This window comes from Microcebus murinus, chromosome 1, assembly GCF_040939455.1.
Source record: "Microcebus murinus isolate Inina chromosome 1, M.murinus_Inina_mat1.0, whole genome shotgun sequence".
Classification (NCBI taxonomy): domain Eukaryota; kingdom Metazoa; phylum Chordata; class Mammalia; order Primates; family Cheirogaleidae; genus Microcebus; species Microcebus murinus.
In genome coordinates, this window is record NC_134104.1 from 19,722,900 (window position 1) to 19,742,946 (window position 20,047).

Consider the following 20,047-nt stretch of genomic DNA (forward strand, 5'->3'; position numbering starts at 1 on the left):
TAGACTCAATGTAATCACTATCAAAATATCAACACCATTTTTTTCAGATCTAGAAAAAAATAATTCTATGCTTTGTTGGGAACCAGAAAACTGCTCAAATATCCAAAGCAACCTTAATCAAAAGGAACAAATTTGGAGGCATCATGTTACCAGATTTCAAGCTATACTACAAGGTCACAGTAAGCACAACAGCATGGTACTGGAACAAAAATAGAGTTATAGACCAATGGAACAGAACGGAGAACCCAGACATAAAACCATCCACATATTGCCATCTGATCTTTAACAAAGCGGACAGCAATATACTTTGGGGAAATTAATCCCCATTCAATAAATGGTGTTGGAAAATTTGATAGCCATATGTAGAAGATTGAAATAGTATCTTTACCTCTCCCCTCTCACAAAAATTAAGACATGAAACTATAAGAATTCTGAAAGACAATGTTGGAAAAACACTTATAGATATTGGTCTAGGCAAAGAATTTATGAGGAAGACCCCAAAGGCAATTATAGTAACAACAAAAATTAATAAATGAGACTTGATTAAATTAAAAAACTTCTTCACAGCCAACAAAACAATCAATAGAGCAAATAGACAACTGACAGAATGGGAGAAAATATTTGCATGCTATACATCTGATAAATGGCTGCTAACTAAAATCTACAAAGAACTACAACAAAAAATCAGACAACCCCATTAAAAAGTGGGTAAAAGACATGGATAGTAGCTTTTCAAAAAAGATAGACTAATGGCCAATAAACATATGAAAAAATGCTCAAGGTCTCTAATCATGAGCAAAATGCAAATCAAAACCAAAAACCACAATGCAATATTACCTAATTCTAGTGAGAATGACTTTTATGCAAAAGTCCCCAAACAACAGATTCTGGCATGTATGTGGAGAGAAGGGAACACCTATACACTGTTCATGGGACTATAAACTAGTACAACCTTTATGGAAAATAGTATGGAGGTACCTCAAATGCTAGATTTACCATTTGATCTAGCAATCCCACCATTGCATATTTATCCAAAGGAAAAAAATCATTTTATCAAAAAGATACATGCACTCGAATGTTTATTGCAGCACAATTCACAATCCAAAGATGTGGAATCAGCCCAAGTGCTCATCAATTCGTGAGTGGATTAATAAAATGTGATATATGAACACCATGGAGTACTACTCAGCCATAAGAAAACATGATGAATTAATACCTTTTGTAACAACTTGGATGGAAATAGAGACCATTCTCCTAAGTGAAGTATCACAAGAATAGAAAAACAAACGCCACATTTACTTACTATGAAATTGGAACTAACCAATCAGCACTCATGGAGCACATCTGGAAGTAAAATCCAACTAATTCAAGCAAGTGGAGTGGGAGGTGGAAATGAGTAAAATAACACCTGACAGGTACAATGTACACTATCTGGATGATGGGCACATTTATACTTTGACTCAAGCTGTATAAAAGCAATCTATGTAACCAAAACATTTATACCCACGTAATATTCTAAAATAAATAAATAGATAAATAAATAAATAAATAAAGTAGTATTGGGTTATAATTGAAAGTATAAAATAACTATAAATCAATAATGAGATGAATAATTAAATAAATGAATGAAGGAGAATTATCCTGAATAATTTATGTTGCTACTATGACTTCATGGAGGTGCAGTATAACTTTCTATTTTTAAGTGTGGGCAGTGTGTAGTGACTTCTTTCCAAAGACTATCATGTGGAAAGTGGGTAAGAGTAATTTTATAGTGAAGAAATCTGACAAATTCTACCTCAGCTAGGTGACCAAGATTAACCTTAACAATGATAAGAATGACTTTTATCAAAAAATCCCAAAGTATCAGATTCTGGAATAGATCTGGAGAGAAGGGAACACCTGTACAATGTTGGTGGGACAGCAAACTAATATCACAAGAATGGACAAACACCACAACCTGTCAAGTAGACACCCTGATATGAGAAAAACAAGGAGATATTCTATAAATACCTGACTTCTATTTGTCAAAACTCTTAAAGTGACACAACCAAGGAAAATCTGAGAAATCATCATAGCCAGGAGAAGCCTAAGGAGATATGGCTATTAAATGTAAATATGATACCTCGGATGATATGACAGGAACAGGAAAATGACACTAGGTTCAAAACCAAGGGGGGATATCTGAATAAGGAATGAACTTTAGCTAATAATAATGAATTTATATTGGTTAATTAATTATAATAAATATACCATAATAATGAAAGACATTGATAATAGGGGAAACTACTTGGGGGTATATTGAAATTCTTTGTATTGTCTTTGTACTTTTTCAGAAATATAAAATTATTATGAAAATATTTTTTAAATGTATTATTTAACTAATAATTTGGAACTGATCAATTGGCACACATGGGCCAAAGGTCATTAGAAATCAAGAAGAGGAGAGGGGGCAGGATGGAGGGGGGAGCAGGGGACGGTCATTATAAAAGCTAGCCTTGTAACAAAAACATTTGTCTCCTTAATATTTTGAAAAAATATATAATATTTAAGTAAGTTAAATATGGGCAGAGCATAAAATTTTGAATCTGCCACATAGGATTATGCATAATCCAATTCTGTGCACTAGATACTATATATACATAATGGTATTATCTCTCTGTGTCTATATATATTTGTGTGTGTGTGTGTGTATGTGTGTGTGTGTGTGTAGAAAATACAAGCACAAAAATATGTGAGGTAGCACTGTTATAAACTCACAAGTTAGCATTTATTGCTAGGAAAACAATTATATGATGCAGAACATGTATAAATTCAGTTTTCATGAGGTTTCGCTATAGTAACAGGTTCAATAATTTTACAATTTAAAACAACAGAATTTATTCCTAAGATTTTATATCAGCTATGCTTTGGCAGTGGTATGGCTCTATGCATCTTAATTTCAGAACTCAGGCTGTAGGTTGTAATTGCCCCTCTAGCAAACACACAAACCTAATAGCAGTGTGAAATAAATTATTGGTGGAATCATGTGAAGATGCAGATGTTTATACTCAGATGTAGTATATAACACTTACACTTATATTCTACTACCAAAATAGATGGTATGGTCAAACCTGTTATAAAAGTGGTGGGAAGGGTTTTACTTTATCATCATGTCTTGTATATGTATCATATCTTATATATGTATCATATCTTATATATGTCTCATATATACAGTGATACATGCATAATAAAATAATATGCAGAATATAACATGCACTTATGTTATGCATATTATTTATATGTATTGAATATTATATAATCAATTAAATTAATAGAAAACATAACCATCAATGAGCACTGCTATTAGGTTTGTGTGTTTGCTAGAGGGGCATTACAACCTACAGCCTGAGTTCTGAAATTAAGATGCATAGAGCCATATCACTGCCAAAGCATAGCTGATATAAAATCTTAGGAATAAATTCTGTTGTTTTAAATTGTACAATTATTGAACCTGTTACTATAGCGAAACCTCATGAAGTTTGTGAATTAAGTCAAATAAAAACAGTAAAGAGAAAGAATAGAATGCAGAAAGGAAGAAATGGAGAGAAGGAGGAAGAGGTGAGAAAGGAAAGAAAAAAGAGGAAGGAACTAAGAAATAAATAAATGCCAGAGGTAAAAATCAGGTAAAAATGTTGGAATTTAATAAATGCATATTAAGATATAATATATTGTTATTATATTTTTATTATAAAAGTCATCATTTATTGATGGTATAAAGATTATTAGTACTTTGTAAAAATAAAATAAAATTAAGCAAACTGATTTTTTTATATAAAATGCAATTCAAGACATATATATTAAGCAATTTTTGAAATTTATAATATTTTTGGTTAAAAATTTAGAGGTATAAATAGACATGACAAATTTGTTCATTTATCTTTCCTGTTTTAAACATCATTAATGATGTGTAATAGTAGATAAACATTGCTCAGCAATGACATATTTTAAACAGCCACCAGTATTTATTATTTATATACACTTAGATAAGTAGAGAAAGGACACCCATGAAGAGAGGTTGCATGAATAAGTACTGATAGAAGAACTCTGAGAGTTCCAAAATATTAAAAAATCTGTACTCATTCTACTCTCCAGCTAAGTCGCTATCATATTATTCATGGCGTTCTTCTTTTAGCTGCACAGACATGCTCTGAGGCTATAGGGACTGAATCTTTACAACCAAACTTCTTTCCCTCAGCCTCCTTCCACACACGTATGCATGGCACTATCTATTTATGTGCAACAGCTTTTTTCCATTCAAGTGAACACGAACTATTGCTTTCAATTATTACTGTCAAGAAGACAATTCCAAGTGTTGATGTGGTATTCAGACTTATTGATGATCAGTCAACCTAATTGATCTACAAAATCTATCTTGCAGAGTTTCAAGATTCTCTTTGGTTTATATTAATTCTCTTTGAAGGAGACAACATATATAACAGCACCGATCCAACATTGTGAAGAATTGCTTCTTGGCAAGCTATTATTTAAGTTCATTAATACCTTCATTTCAGAGAATATTGGGGAAATGCAACAGGAAGTGAGCTTACTAATAGTTAACAAAAGAGCTTCTCAGCCAGCAGCAACAACAAAGGCTGATTTATACATGAATACTGTTATATTCTTAAGACAGGGAGTAAAATATTCCTAATAAACCTTGAATGGTATAACATGAGCAGTACTGGAATAGTGGCTCAGGTAAAGGACAGGTAAACTAATTTCCTTTCAGATGACTTCTTCTTCCTCTAGACAGGAAGAAAGGATTATGTGATCCACGAAGTCAATCATAATTTTAACTATATTCTTAACCTGTCTAAAAATGTAAATTATTTTAAGAAGAAAACATCTTCTCTGTGAATTCAATCAATGTAGATAACTGACTGATTTAATTGTCTTACCTCTCCATAATACAGAGCCTGCATAAAAATGGCCTTTTTCCATGTCTCCATGTCAATAGTGTAGTGTCTCAGGCCATTTTGTGCTGCTATAATGAATACCACAGACTGTGTAATTTATAATGAAAACAAACTTACCAGCTTACAGTCAGCTCTGGAGTCTGGGAAGTCCAAGATTGAGGGCTGGCATCTAGTAAGGCCCTTTTTGCTATATCATTTCATAGCAGAAGGATAAAGGACAAGACAAGGCAAGAGGTAGGGACAGATTTGCCCTTTTATAACAATAGCAATCTCACCCAAAAAGGTGGAGCCCTTATAGTCTGAACACCTCTTAAAGGTCCCACCTCTTAATACTGTGCCAATTAAATTTCAACATGAGTTTTGGAGGCGACAACTTTCAAGCAATAATATTCCACCTCTGGTCCACAAAACCTCATGTTCTTCTCACATAAAAACTACATTCATTCTATTCCAGTTGCCCCAAAAGTCTTATCTTGATCTGGCAACAACTCAAAAATCCAAAATCCAGGGTTTCATTTAAATTAGATATGGGTAAGACTCAAGGCATGATTCATCTTGAGGCAAATATCCTTTAAGTTGTAAGCTTGTGAAATCAGAACAAATTAAATGCTCCCCAAATACAATGGTGGGACAGACATAGGATAGACACTCCTATTCCAAAAGGGGAAAATAGGCAAGAAAAAAGGGGTAAGTGGGTCCAAGTAATTCTAAATCCCAACAGATAAGTCTTAAAGGTGAAGAATCATCTTTTTTACTCTATGTCATACCTTCTGGGCACATTGGAGTGAGGTTGAACTTATGAAGTCTCAGGAAGCCCCATCCTTATGACTTTGCTGGACAGAGCTCACACCATAGCTCTCATGGATTGGAGCCTGGTGCCTGTAGCTCTCCTGGGCTGGCATTGCACACTGGTGGCTCTATAGTTCTGGGATCTCAGGGAGCAGCCTCACCCTCATGTCTCCACTAGGCATAGTGAGTACTGTCTATGATGGATACAACCCCAAAAATCCAATGGACATTTTGCTAATGAAAGCTCTTTGTGGCAGCTTTGCACCTGCAAGAAGTCTCAGCCTGGGCCACAGCTGTCTGGAAAATACTTTAAAATCTATGTGGAGAAAACCATACCCCCATTGCTCTTGCATTCTGTGCACCTGCAGACTTAACACCATATAGACACTTCCAAGATTTGCCACTTACACCTTCCTGAGCAGTGGGTACAGCTGATCTGGGCAGGCTTGAGCCATAGTTGGGGCAGCTAAGCATCACTGCACCAGAATATGGCGAGCAGAGACATGAGGTGGCCCTAGACAGTGAGCCCCAGTGTTCTAAGTGTATTCTGGGCCTATCCGTTGACATATTTCCCTCAATCAGGCCTTGGCACTCTGGGCTTGAAATGGGAGAGGTGGCAGCACTAGTCTCAACAGTGCCTTTGTGGCCATTCTCCCATCATCTTGATGAATGGCCTCTGGTTTTGCCCTATTCATATTCAATAATAATCTCCTTATCAAATAGGCTACTTGACCACAACCTAGTTTTCCTTTCCTGAAGACACTGTTTCATTTTCTACCACAGACCTGGCTGAGAATCATTTAATTCCATAAATTATTTTTCCCTTTTCATCTTTAAATTATTTCTTTCTTCTCCTATTTCACTATATGCAGTCAAAAGAAGCCAGACAGAATCCTGAAATGTTTTTCTACTTAGATATTTTTCCACCAGATATCTTAGTTGATTGCTCTTGAATTCAGCCTTTTGCAAAGCAAAGCCCTAGGGCCTGGACACGATTTAGCCAAGTTCTTTGTCAACATATAACAAAGATGGCCCTTTCTCCAGTTTCCAGTGCATTATTCCTCATTTCCATAAGAAACCTCATCAGAATGTTCTTTACGTTCAATGTTTCTAAAAACATTCTGATCATGACTAGTTAAGTAATCTCTAAGAAGTTTCACACTTTTCCTACAGTTTTTCACTTCCTCTGAACCCTCACAAGAATTGCCCTTAATGCTCTGTAGGCTTTTTCTAGCTTGCCTCTACAAATTCTTCCAGCTTCTATACAATATCCAGCTTCAAAGTCACTTCTGCATGTTTTGGGTGTTTGTTATAGCAATAGCCCCCATTGCTCAATAACAGTTATCTACCTTATTTCATTTTGTGTTGCTATAACAGAATACCAGAAACTAGGTAATTTCAATGAATAGAAATATATTGGCTCACAGTTCTGGAAGATGGACAGTTCAAGATTAAAGGATGGCAACTGGCAAGGGCCTTCTTTTTGCTTCATATAATGGCAGAAAGACAAAGGGGTCATGAGAGAGAGAGAGAGCTAGAGGAAAACAAACTAACTTACCTCTTTCTAAACAGCACCAATCCCACCCATGTGGTGGAGCCCTCATGGCTTAATCCTCTCTTAAAGGTCCCATTTCTTAATACTGTTACAATAACAATTAAATTTCGATAACCTCTATGGAAAGTAGTATGGAGATACCTCAAAGAACTAAAAGTAGAACTACCATTTGATCCAGAAATCCCACTATTGGGTATTTGGCCAAAGGAAAAAAAGACAACTGTACTTGAATGTTTATAGCATCATAATTCACAACTGCAATGTTGAAACAACCCAAGTGCCCATCAATACATGAGAGGATTAATAAAATTAATGTGTTTTATCCATACCGTGAAGTACTTCTCAACCATAAAATAATGGGGAACTAATACCTCTTGTATTATACTGGATGGAGCTGGAGCCCATTCTTCTAAGTCAAGTATCACAGGTATGGAAAAACAAACACCACATGTACTCACCATTAAATTGGTACTAATCAATCAACACTTATGTGCATATATGGAGCTAACATTCATTGGGGACAGGCAAGTAGGAGGGGGGAAGAGGGAATAGGTAAATGTACATCTAATTGGTTCAATGCAGGGTTGTAGCTTTGACTTGGGTGGCACAAAGGTAATTTATGTGCTCAAAGTGTTTGTACCACTGGAATATTCTGGGGGGAAAACCCAGATATGTGAATAAGTAAATAAAACACAAGTTTGGAAGGGAACAACATTTGACGATAGCATGTGACCTGGGATTAAGAAATTAATGAACATCAGAGGATTTTGAAACTTACATGATAGTAAAATCATCTCTAAGCAAGTGAATAGCAATAAACCTGGTAAACTAAATGAGAGAACAAATGATGAAAGTCAGACATTATATATATATATATATATATATATATATATATATATATATAAATTCATTTCAGAGATGGAAAAAGGCCTGTGACATGGGCTAAGCCAATTGATACCTAAAAAGTGCTATAAATACTAACACTAAAAAATAATTATACATTCTATCCTTCCACATATACTTATTATGTGGAAATTTGCAAAAGATGCAAAGATAGATAATCTAAGCCCCAAAAGTGCAAGCAATCCACTGTCCTTTAATTGCAGAGTTAATAAACAAGTTTTGGTTTATATATGAAGTGAATAATATCACTAATAAAAATGGAGTCAATATGGCTAGATGTGGTGACTCATACCTGTAATGCCAGCACATTGAGAGGCCAAGATGGGAGGATCTCTCGAGGCCAAGAGTTCAAGACCAGCCTGGGAAACATCTAAGCAACACAATGAGACATTATTTCTACAAAAATAAAATAAAAATAAAATATAAAAAAATCAATGAAAAAGGGACAAACTACTGATCCATGCAACAACATAAATGAATCTCAAATAGATGATGACTGAATAGGTCAGACACACCAAAAAACACTTTTTATATGAATCTATTTATATAAATTCCAAGGATGGTAAAAATGAACCCAAGATGAGGGATTATTTTCTGCTGAAGAATTGACAGGAAAAGGTCTTGAGGTAACTTTTTAGCATTATAGAACTATTCTAAATTTTGATTGGGTGGTGGTAACATGGGATTCTGCAACTGATAAATTCATCAAATGAGAATTTATGATCTGTGCATTTTGTCCTATGAAAATTATATATCTATAAAAATAATTTAATTAAAGAATTATGCATGTATTTAACTAACTTTAATGTAAAGAATAAGACATTTTTTATACTTTAAAAATGCATGGGTCCATGATACTTATGTATTTTTTATTTATTGCTTTGTAAATACACAATTATATTATTTTACTTATTAATAATAGTAGAAGTTATATCCATTCCAACAGTCTATATTTTATACTAAGGCCTTCTGTTTTCACATTGAGAATTGCTATTTCTATTGTTGACATTCCAAGGTAAATATTTTCAGTGATGCGGCTGTTGGCTTGGCCATGCAGAACCAGCACATATGCATGTATTATTCAAATGAGATTTTTGAAGCATTTCTGGCTCCTTTTTTGTGTAAAATTGGCATTTTGCAGTAATTATGCAAATATAGTTTTCTAATGAGAGTTCTTTCACTTTTTTCTATTCTTAAAGGAATTTTATGAAAAATTTTAACTCATGATAATCTTTTTAATTGTAAAAAACATTGATATATTGCTTTCTAGAATGTGAAAATATGTGTAAAATAACTTCTATATTTCCATTGTGCTTAGTTTTACTTATGAGTTTATTTTTTCCAACATATGCTTAGTTAAACACTTTATAGTCTTTTATCATAGTTCTGAATCATATATGCACAAATTAAAATTCTTTTGACTGAAGGGCAAAATATATTTGGTCATATTATTTTATCATTTCATATTATTGTGAATAATAGAATCTAGATTTACTAACCTCAATGTAGATATTATATCAAGGTGTTATAGAGAATTTATAAAAATCCCTTTAAAAATCATGTGGCATTGTGATTTCCAAGAAAATCAGGTATTTGTTCTCCCGGAAAAAAAAATCTCATTTAAAAAAACAAAATTTTTGCTAAACAAAACAAACACAACCTAAAGCATGGTTCTCTAAAAGGTTTTCTAAAATTTACTAATAAAGTCCTTGTATTTTAAGAAAGCAAAGCTTTACGGTTATGGTTATTAGAATAAAACCCAACATATAATGCTGAAACTTCTGAACCATGCACTAATTTAAAGGGTAGACTCAAAAAAAAAAAAAAAAAAATAGGTCAACAAACAAGAAAAGGGAAACTGAAAAGAAGCCAAATCAGATTTCCTGAGTTTTCATGTAAATAAATTCTCTCCAGAGAAATAAAATGCAAAGATTTTCAAAGTTATGGACCTTGACTACTAGTAGTATACTCAGTAAAACCTCAGACTGAAAAATAATTAATTTAAAGTGGTATTAGTTTGATAGTGAGCATAGTAGACTGATAAAGGGCATGAAAGAATAGGAGAATACATGCCCTTTGGCTAAACAGACATCCAACACAAACCCTTAGATGTCTCACAGAATAAAAAACAGACAACATGTGTACAGATATATTTAAAAACAAAGAAAAAGAAAAGAATAAAAGAAAGGGAAAAGCAGAAAAGGAGATAGCAAAAAATAATAGTCTTCAGGAAGAGAAAATAGCACAGAAAATACTCCATGAAATTCAGATGTTTGAATTTTAAACAAATTAAAAATAAATAGAGAAGTAAGCATATTTTAAAATCTCAGAAAGAAATAAAATGGTATCAGAAAAGACCTGGTAGATTTCAAAATAAACTGAATATAAATTCCCACTATGACAATTATAGTTGAAGTATACTACTCACGGACATGTCCAGCATCAATCAGAAAAGAAAATATTCTTTCAAGAGAATGATTTAATTTAAAGTGTTAAGAATTCCAAGTGCTCTTTGGGAGGCGTCTTGATAGACAAATTTACTTCTGACATTATTCAACTAAATGTGAGAATTAATATTTTGTAGTAATCATTAACATATAGAAATCAACTATAAAGCTTTCTAGTCAGTAGAGAGAGAAGGAAAAAAAAAAAAAGTAGAGTAATAAGTCTTTGATCCATCCTCTCTCTCCTATAGAGGATTTAAAAAAAAAAGGCCAGGCATGGTGGCTCACGCCTATAATCCTAGCACTCTGGGAGGCCAGGGGGTGTGGATCATTTGAGCTCAGGAGTTTGAGACCAGCCTGAGCAAGAGTGAGACCCCATCTCTATTAAAAATAGAAAGGAATTAGCTGGACAACTAAAAATATATATAGAAAAAATTAGCCAGGTGTGGTGGGCACATGCCTGTAGGCTGAGGCAGGAGGATTGCTTGAGTACAGGAGTTTGAGGTTGCTGTGAGCTAGGCTGACGCCAGCACACTCTAGCCCGACAACAGAGCCAGACTCTGTCTAAAAAAAAAAAAAAAAAAAATTAAAATTTTTCCATGGAGTTCCTCTCCATAAGAGGAAATATAAACATATTTGAAAAGAAAATTAACAAAGTAGGGAACTCAGTTATAAAAGAACATATGAAATGAAATGAAACATGAAATGATGTTGAAATACCAAACACTAAGGAAAATGCAAATAAAACTATAATTGTATAATGTTTCAAAAACTTAGAATGAGCAAAAAATTTTAAAATCTTACAATGTGACATAGTATAAAGGTTAAGAAAAATAGAATGTCATATTTATTCCTGGTATAAATATGTACTGGTATTATTTTATTATACTCAATATGAAGTACCTAAAATATGATACAGCAATTCTGCTACTGAATGCTTACTGTAGTGACACGTTCATACATGCTCATGAGACATATCCAAAAATATTATTAGATGCAGCACTTTTCACAGCCAAAAATTAGGAGCAACTTAAATGTCCAACAGTAAGAGACTGAACATTTGCATCGTGGAAATCAGAGGGCGCAGTGTGCATAAGGAGCATTATTGAAACCAGGATAATATTAATAGCATTTATAAATCTATTAAAACATCTAGTGTGACATTACATATTGTTTATAGATATATAAATGTGAAAGCAGAGTTTAAATTAATACATGAGAATGATGTATAAAAAATCTAAGATAATTTTGCCTGGAGGAAATTCCATCAAGAAAGAAAGTATATCTTTTATGTAATGTTTTATTTTTTTAAGATTGGTGATGTTGGATACATTACTCTTCATAATTTCACTATATTTATAAATGACTTAGTACATTTTTGCGTTGATAAACATTGACTTTCAAAAAGTCTATGAGTAAATAGTGTTGTGGAATTTCAGAAGAGTAAATGGTTTTTGGGTGTCTTCCTGCAAACATTATGGTTTTTTGTGGGCAAACTGGAGAAAGGAAGCTAAATATAGCAATGATTTATCATGATTATTGGCAGACTAATAAAACAGTACATAAGTGTCAGAGGAATAGAAAGTATTCAGTTATTAAATACTTCCACCAATTTTGCTAGAGTAAATTAAGTTAAAAATATGTGGTTCTTTGTAAGTATAATTTTAAAAATTTTTAATTTTTTTAGTATCCTATAGTCTATTATAATAGGTTATATCACAACTTAGGAAAAAGAGTCTTCTGTGTCATTTTGACTGAAATATTAATGTTTGATGAGACTATTGCATTAAGATGGGATAATATAGAGACAAAAAGGTCTACTTTGTTTTCTGGTAAACATTTTGATTCATGGGTATGTCTGTGATCTGTTTTTTCCACTAAATTGAACATCTGTTTTCATAGGCCTCTTTTTTTGTAATAAGTATTCTGAACTTGGAAAGTAATCTTGGAATAAAGCACCAACTGTTCATAAGACACTCAGGCCTTTTTCAGATACCCTCTGGGAAACTAGGGCACGTGAGGCTGCTTCCAGGCTGCAAACCACAGACAACTTGGCAGATGTTGGTGTTGCTCCTTATAATACTCCTAACGATCACACACCTCAAAGGGTGCCAGTGTGCGTTTTCTCTAATGGATTAGGCAGAGAGACAGGAAAAATAAAACAAAAATATATTCAGCATCTTATATAAACAATTTAGAATGTATATAAAACAAAGATATAAACCACAGATTATCTTTTTACAATACAAAAATATATTAAGAACTGCCTTATACATCCTCTAAAAGTATTAATTTGTGATCATTTATTTAATAGGAATTACATTTACAGAGATTTATGAGCATATCAAAATAAAGAAAATATACACATCAGTCTCCTATTTACTATTCTATATTAAGGTTAATTTCTTCACCTGATTAATCAGTTTATTAATATTCTTTTAATGCAATTAAATAATGATATTTAAAACAAGTCATCAGGCAAAATCCATTTTTCTGATATACAATTGACATTTGATAAATTCTAGATTATTTGAAAAATAGGCCAGGTGTGGTGGCTAACGCCTGTAATCCTAGCACACTGGGATGCTGAGGCAGGAGGATTGCTTGAGCTCAGGAGTTCGAGACTGGTCTGAGCAAGAGTGAGACCCCGCCTCTACTATAAATAGGAAACATAGCCAAACAACTAAAAATAGAAAAAATTAGCTGGGCATTGTGGCATGTGCCTACAGTCTCAGCTACCCGGGAGGCTGAGGCAGGAGGATTGCTTGAGCCCTGGAGTTTGAGGTTACTGTGAGCCAGGCTGAGTAGTACTCTAGCCATAGTACTCTAGCCCAAGCAACAGAGTGAGACTCTGTCTCAAAAAAAAATCAAAATATAAAAATGAATAAATAAATCTGTGTATATTCACAGTAAATTTTAGAAGCACATAAAAATGATAATTATTGGTCAGGAATAGAATATTGAGAAAATTCCAATATAAACAATTTCTTTTTTCTGTCAGTTAACTCAAAAAGCCAACTTATCACTGACACTAAAGTAAAAAGTGTCAATTGCAATTGTGGGCTATAATTAATAAGTACTAATTCCTATTTTTAATAGCATGTAATTATGTCTTGATATTATATTTATATTAAATACAGTAGTTTCCAAATGTTAAAAAAATTTCTTTGTGATATAAGCAGAAAGTTGGTAGGATTCTTGGTTATACCACTAAAATCGCATGTATTAATTCAAGAAATTAACATTCATAAACATTAATTATAAATTATATAACCAGATTAAAATATTTAATTATAATTTAAATCTATTATATAATATTCTAAGAACCTTAAACACCTTCAGGAGCAGATAATTCACAAACCATGCTGATTAGAGAATTATTACCACATAAACCTGATTAAAGGCTAAATACCTGATTTGAATTTGTTTCTTCATTGTCTCTTTGCTCATCCTTCTTTTGAACATAAAGATAATTAATTCTTTCCATCCATTAAAGCTGGTAGAAATTTTATATCAGATATTATCTCTATACCTTCATGTAGTTGCAGTGCTTTTTCTTGTTCAGAAGGAAAACAAAAAAATAAATAAAAAATATAAATAATCACCATTTCAGAACAGCCAAGGTTGCAGAATCTGGGTTATTTATTGACCAATTGATTTTTGGTTAGGAAAGAAGATTGTTTTATTATATAAATTTATTCAACCCTATACATAGAGCCATTTTAAAAAGTTGTTTCTACTCTGATGTAAAAAAAAATTGAAGCTTTTGTTTTTCACAGAATTTTAGTTTTTTAAAAATCTTCTGCTGAATTAATGCAATATTTAAATTTGCATGAATGAAAATACTTAACTCATTTTGCTATTAGTATATGTTAACCTAATATTACATTTAACAATATGCATGCATATTTATCTATGCACTTATGATTTAAGTAATATTCATATCACATTAACATATTTAAACATTCTTCCTACATATTACATAAAAACATATTCTATATTGGAGGTTGGCAGTACACACTAATTTACATATTGTCTGCAGCAGCTTTTGTGCTGTAATGACAGTTGTGTAGTGGTGACAAAGACTATTTGGTTTGCAAAACCTAAATAGTTACTGTCTTTAACTTTGCAAAATAAATTTGCTCCCCCCTGCTCTATATTTTCAGATTTGTATAACAGTCATATATATTATACATGCAACACATTACCTATCTAGCCATTCATCTGTCAAGCTATCTAACTATTAAAGTAGATTAAAATGAAGACAAGGCCTGAAAAACCTTGAACACACAAAGCCAGTTAAGCCTTGAAAGTAACCTTAACCATACTTGAATTGCAAACATAAATGAAACTTGGGTAATTTCTTGTAAATATTCATAGTAGAAAAAAGTTAAATTTATGCTCAACTAATCAGAAGCATTCACTTTCTAAATGTCTATCCCTTGAACTTCCTCAGCAGTCCAGAATGTCTTTTGGTTCATGCTTCCTGATTCATAAATCGTTGTTTACTCAAATAAATCTAAAATTTTCATGTGTCTCAGTTTATCTTTTAGAATATCTATCAATCTACCTCTCATTTATTTATCTATATTTTTTGTAATACATTGGAAAATGAAATACCAGATTTCTTGAGTCATGCTCTTATATTGCTTTTACTCTAGCCCTTTTTAATAGAAAGGATGAGTTTTGTATATAGGTAAGCAGAAAACAACAACCATGTAAGTGACTCTTATAAGTTTAACAGTAGACAATTAAAGCTCAAATGTCATTGTACTATTTTATTCAAAACACAACAGTAAATTTCGGAAATCTCTTGATTTTGAAATAAATACTACTAATTAGAGAAAATAATGTATCTAACATATGTGACTATTCCTGAATCATTTATGTATGCACTCTTTCAGTTATTTGGATTAGACTTGCATTCATAATTTAAAAATAATAATTTACTTGCATTCATTCAAAATCCCATTATTACCATAAGTTAAGAAAAGAAGAATAAATTGGTGAATATAGCAATAAAACATTTGCATTCAAACTACAAACATAAGACTATTCACAAGATATGGGACACAAAGATAGCATTTCAATTTTAAAATTTACCAATATAAATTAAGTTTATATTTGCATATACATGCAGCAATTTTTATGGAATCTTAGCTTGTGTTGATATACATAAACAAAAAATAATTCTTAGGATGCTACTCTCTGTAATATATAAACAAACCGATTAGAATGGGCTTCTTCGTGGTGATTTGATTGATTACTCCAATACCTTTCATTCTTTGCTATCTGTTTGGAGATTTTCTAAGAAAATTAGTTTGCCTGAAATGAATGTTGAGAGTGACTCTATTAATTGTGCTGATGTGATGAGTCTAAACATCATCTCAGGAACATTTGCTGGGATGAATAGTTTATTACGAATCTGATATAGCTTCTGCAATAATCTTTGTGACATTTCATTGGACTCCGCTGCCAAATCAGCCTGGCCAAGGTCCTTTTGGATCAACTATTGTGTAACAAGCCATTACCAGCAGGTCACAGTGACATTGCTCCACAGTGAATTACAGTGAATTGGGTGTTTCTGTGCAGCAGACAGACGAAAAGCACAGAACACAATGATATCCAAATTGAAACCAATTAATCTTTCAAAAGTTCTTAGTACCATCGAGTGATAAGAATTCTGGTAAAGACTAAGTCCTTAAAGATTTATCAAAAGACTATTTGTCTTTTACTCAGTTTGTTGTGCCTACCTCTTAGTAGTTAATTTACTGTTACTTTATTTAAATATTTTACAGAGCAAATGTTGTCATGTAAATAGGACTGTAGATTTTTTTTATGTTAGTCCTCAACAATATTATTCAAATTGCTAAGGTCCTCTCAAATAATTTCAAGGCCTAGATACAGGTGATAAATGTAATTTGATGACTAATGACGAAAGCATACATTCGGTAAGCAATAGAAGAGAGTGTTGGATTTCTTTGCAGAGGTGCTGAAGGATTATAGATGAGATGGATAATATAATCTTCAAAAAGACAAAAATTACTCTAATGGACTATTATTCCAATAGAATTAGGCATAGCAATTAGTCTCATAGCCTCCTGAAGGCTAGGAGACTTGTGAATAGCAAGATTCTCCTTCTTTATCTGAGTCAGAGCCTACTTAAATCCTAAACTCTGCCTAATAATAGTTTGTTTTTCTTCTTTCATTCACACCCAAGCCTTGCTAGGTCCGTTGTTTCTCTCTTAAGTCCCTGTAGGAAGCATAGGATGTGTCTTAAGTTTTTCTTTATCTAAATGAGGAAGGTTTCCATATACAACATTGGTGATTGAAGGTGTATATCTATTTTTCTTAACTCCTATAAAAATATTTATGTAGTTTAATGTAGCTGGTGGCCATTGTGAAAGGAACAAACACGCTAAAATGTTCTCCAGGCAACCTGGAGGTCAGCAATGGTGAAAACATCTACACTTTCAATAGTCTAATTGGCCTTCATGTAAACTATAAAATGCCTCACATTTCAAAATTAAATAAACATGTGAATTTTCTTGCTATATACCTTGGTGATGATTTTTTTTTTTTTAGTGTATGAATTGTTAAGTTGTCAGTATAAGATATGTTTTGGAAGCCTCCAGCAAATATGGAAATTAATGTTGGGTGAAAACTAGATTAACTATGGGGAAAGTTTACTGTGTGGTCGTGGTTTCAAATTTCACATGTGAGTGGTCATGTAAACCACAAATTACAGGACAGAATCAACATCTGAGTAAAGGTCAGAGAATGTATCCTAGGGCCGTAAAGTGAATCCTGCTTGGCAGATGAATGTCTTCACAACAATTGCTGTTTTCAGGTTAACTCTACATTGGAAGAATAATGTAACTAAAAATTAAAATGTTAAATTTATTTCCTGCTTGGGAAATCTCTTCATTAAACTAATTATTATTAAAATGAGGAGAAGAATGGAATAAAACACCAACAATAATAGTAGCAGTTGTAGCCATCTATGTAAGTAATCTACTCTATATATCCATGGTGTAGGTAGGACATCTAGAGAGCTTCCACTAAGATTTAAAAACTGTTCTCTGTATTTTCATATATCATGTCTTCTAATTCTTATAAATATCTTATAGAAAAATTATTGTTGCTAAGTCTTTTTTATGTGAGGAGACAAAGTCTGCCGGGGGCTGATTAAATAATTAAAATGTAAGCACATGCATGAATGAGAGACAGCTGGAATTTAAATCTAGGACTTCTGAATTTGAAGTTCTTGATTGTTCTATTGAGTAAATTGAATGACTTAATGAATGAACAAGGGTCATTGTTCTGTTCTAGGAAACTCAGACTGAAAGACCCTTTTCTTGAAGTAGAGAAAGACTTCACAAAGAAGAATCTTCTCAACTAAACCTCTAAGACTGGATGTAAATTTGATTGGCAAACAAGATAAATGAGGTGGATAGAGTGGTAAAAACCAAAGAACATACATCTCAGGAAAGTTAAGACTATCTAATAACAGATAAGATACAGATTTATAAAAGTCATAAAATATGAATGATGTTGACAGATGCTAAATTTGGAAGTAGTAGCAAAATGATTGATCACAGATGAAAATATAACCAGATCCAGTCACAAAATCTAGAGGAGAAAGAAACTCTAAGAGGAAGATGAGGGTGAAGTCTTAAATATTGCAAAGAGACTGAGCTGAATGAGAATGTGGAAGAGGCTTTTATATTTAGCAAATATAAGAAAGCTTATTATATTTGTAAAAGTATTATTGTAGTCAGAGTGAATGAATGAATACAAGACAAGGGAGAAGTAAAGATAGAATCAACAAAATACTAGCAAATGTTAAACATTTTTTCCAAACTTTCAAATAAATTACTCTATGACTTTTATAGGATGTCACATAAGATATTCGCAAAAAGACTGAATTTTCTTAAATGAAATTCTTAATGAGTTTTGAATGTCACCTACAATATTTGACCTTTACATTTATTTGACCACATACTTTATAGTAGCACTTTTTCTTTAAGATTGAATGTTTTCTTTTAATCCTAACATCAGGTTATATTTATAACATTGTTTAACTAAAATGTCAAACTGTGTTAGCAATATTTCCTCTTTCCAAATATTAGGATAGAATATCAAAATTCTCCCTGCATAGGTGAACACATTGGAAACAATAGATACTTACAAATTGAAGTGTAAACAGAAAAAAAAAAATCGGAGCTCAGTTTCACTGTTTTCAAGCTGAGGCTAAAAACAAAAGATGTCCTGGACCACTGAGCTTAAGATAATCCAAGTTTGAAGGGAAAATTAAAGTCCATTTATCTGATTGGTTAATTTCCTCTTGTACATTACTACCAAGGCATTCTCTGACTTCTCTCTGTATATCACATTTAGACATAGGCTTAGGAACTAGGGGAATAAAATTGAGTTATTATGTGTTAACCATCAGCTGAATAGAAATTGGATATTAAGTGAGAAAAAGTTGCCATCCTAGAAGCAGGCTGAATGCCTTCTTAAAAATTGTTTAGAAGGTGCATTACAGCCATTTAACAGTAGATGCAGTGCAGACTCAAACTTTAACTAGTGTCGAAGTAGAAAAAACCATTTCTAATGGGAAAAAATACACTTTGACATTTCCTTGGACACAGTTTTTTTTTATTCCAGATTATGAGCACATGGAAATGAATATAGCCTCCAGCTGATGAAAACAGTAGCAAACATAATCTCTTTATGAAGATTTGGCAAACAAAGAGGGACAGAAGGAAGGAGTAAGGGAATTTCCACAGGCAATGGATTTTAGCCCATGTATTTCTAAGCATTAAACTTTATAAAAGTTTATTTTCTGAGTTTTATCTAAATAGCAACATGCCCTAATTATCTTTCACCTAGAAAGCAGCTCAGCCATGGAATACAGGGACAGTTGGGCTCCCCGAGGCTAGCCCCAGCCCTGTTATCTAGCTGTGAGCTGCAAGACAGAGCCAGCACTCTCTGATGATCAAGAACTCTGTGCTCTACCATTCTCTACTCTATTTTTGAGGAGGCATTTTATAAATTATATATTTTATCCAAGTATAACCCTCTACAGCTTCCAATATTGGACAAAAAATGGTTATGTAGAAAATAAAAAAGGCTAATCCATGGTCTGAACTTTTATTTTGGATGACAGTATTTAGAACACTTTAAATTATTCTGTCTTGATTAAACATATGATTAATTTTTTCTATTTTTACTCATATTAAATGATATCAGGTTATTTTATCATTCTATATTCCCTTCTCTGTGTATGTGTGTGTGTGTGTGTGTGTGTGTGTGTGTGTATTTAAAGTTATTTTGAAAGGTTGAAACTGAGACACGCATAGTGGACTATTTCTTGTCCTGCATGTTTTAATGAGAACCCA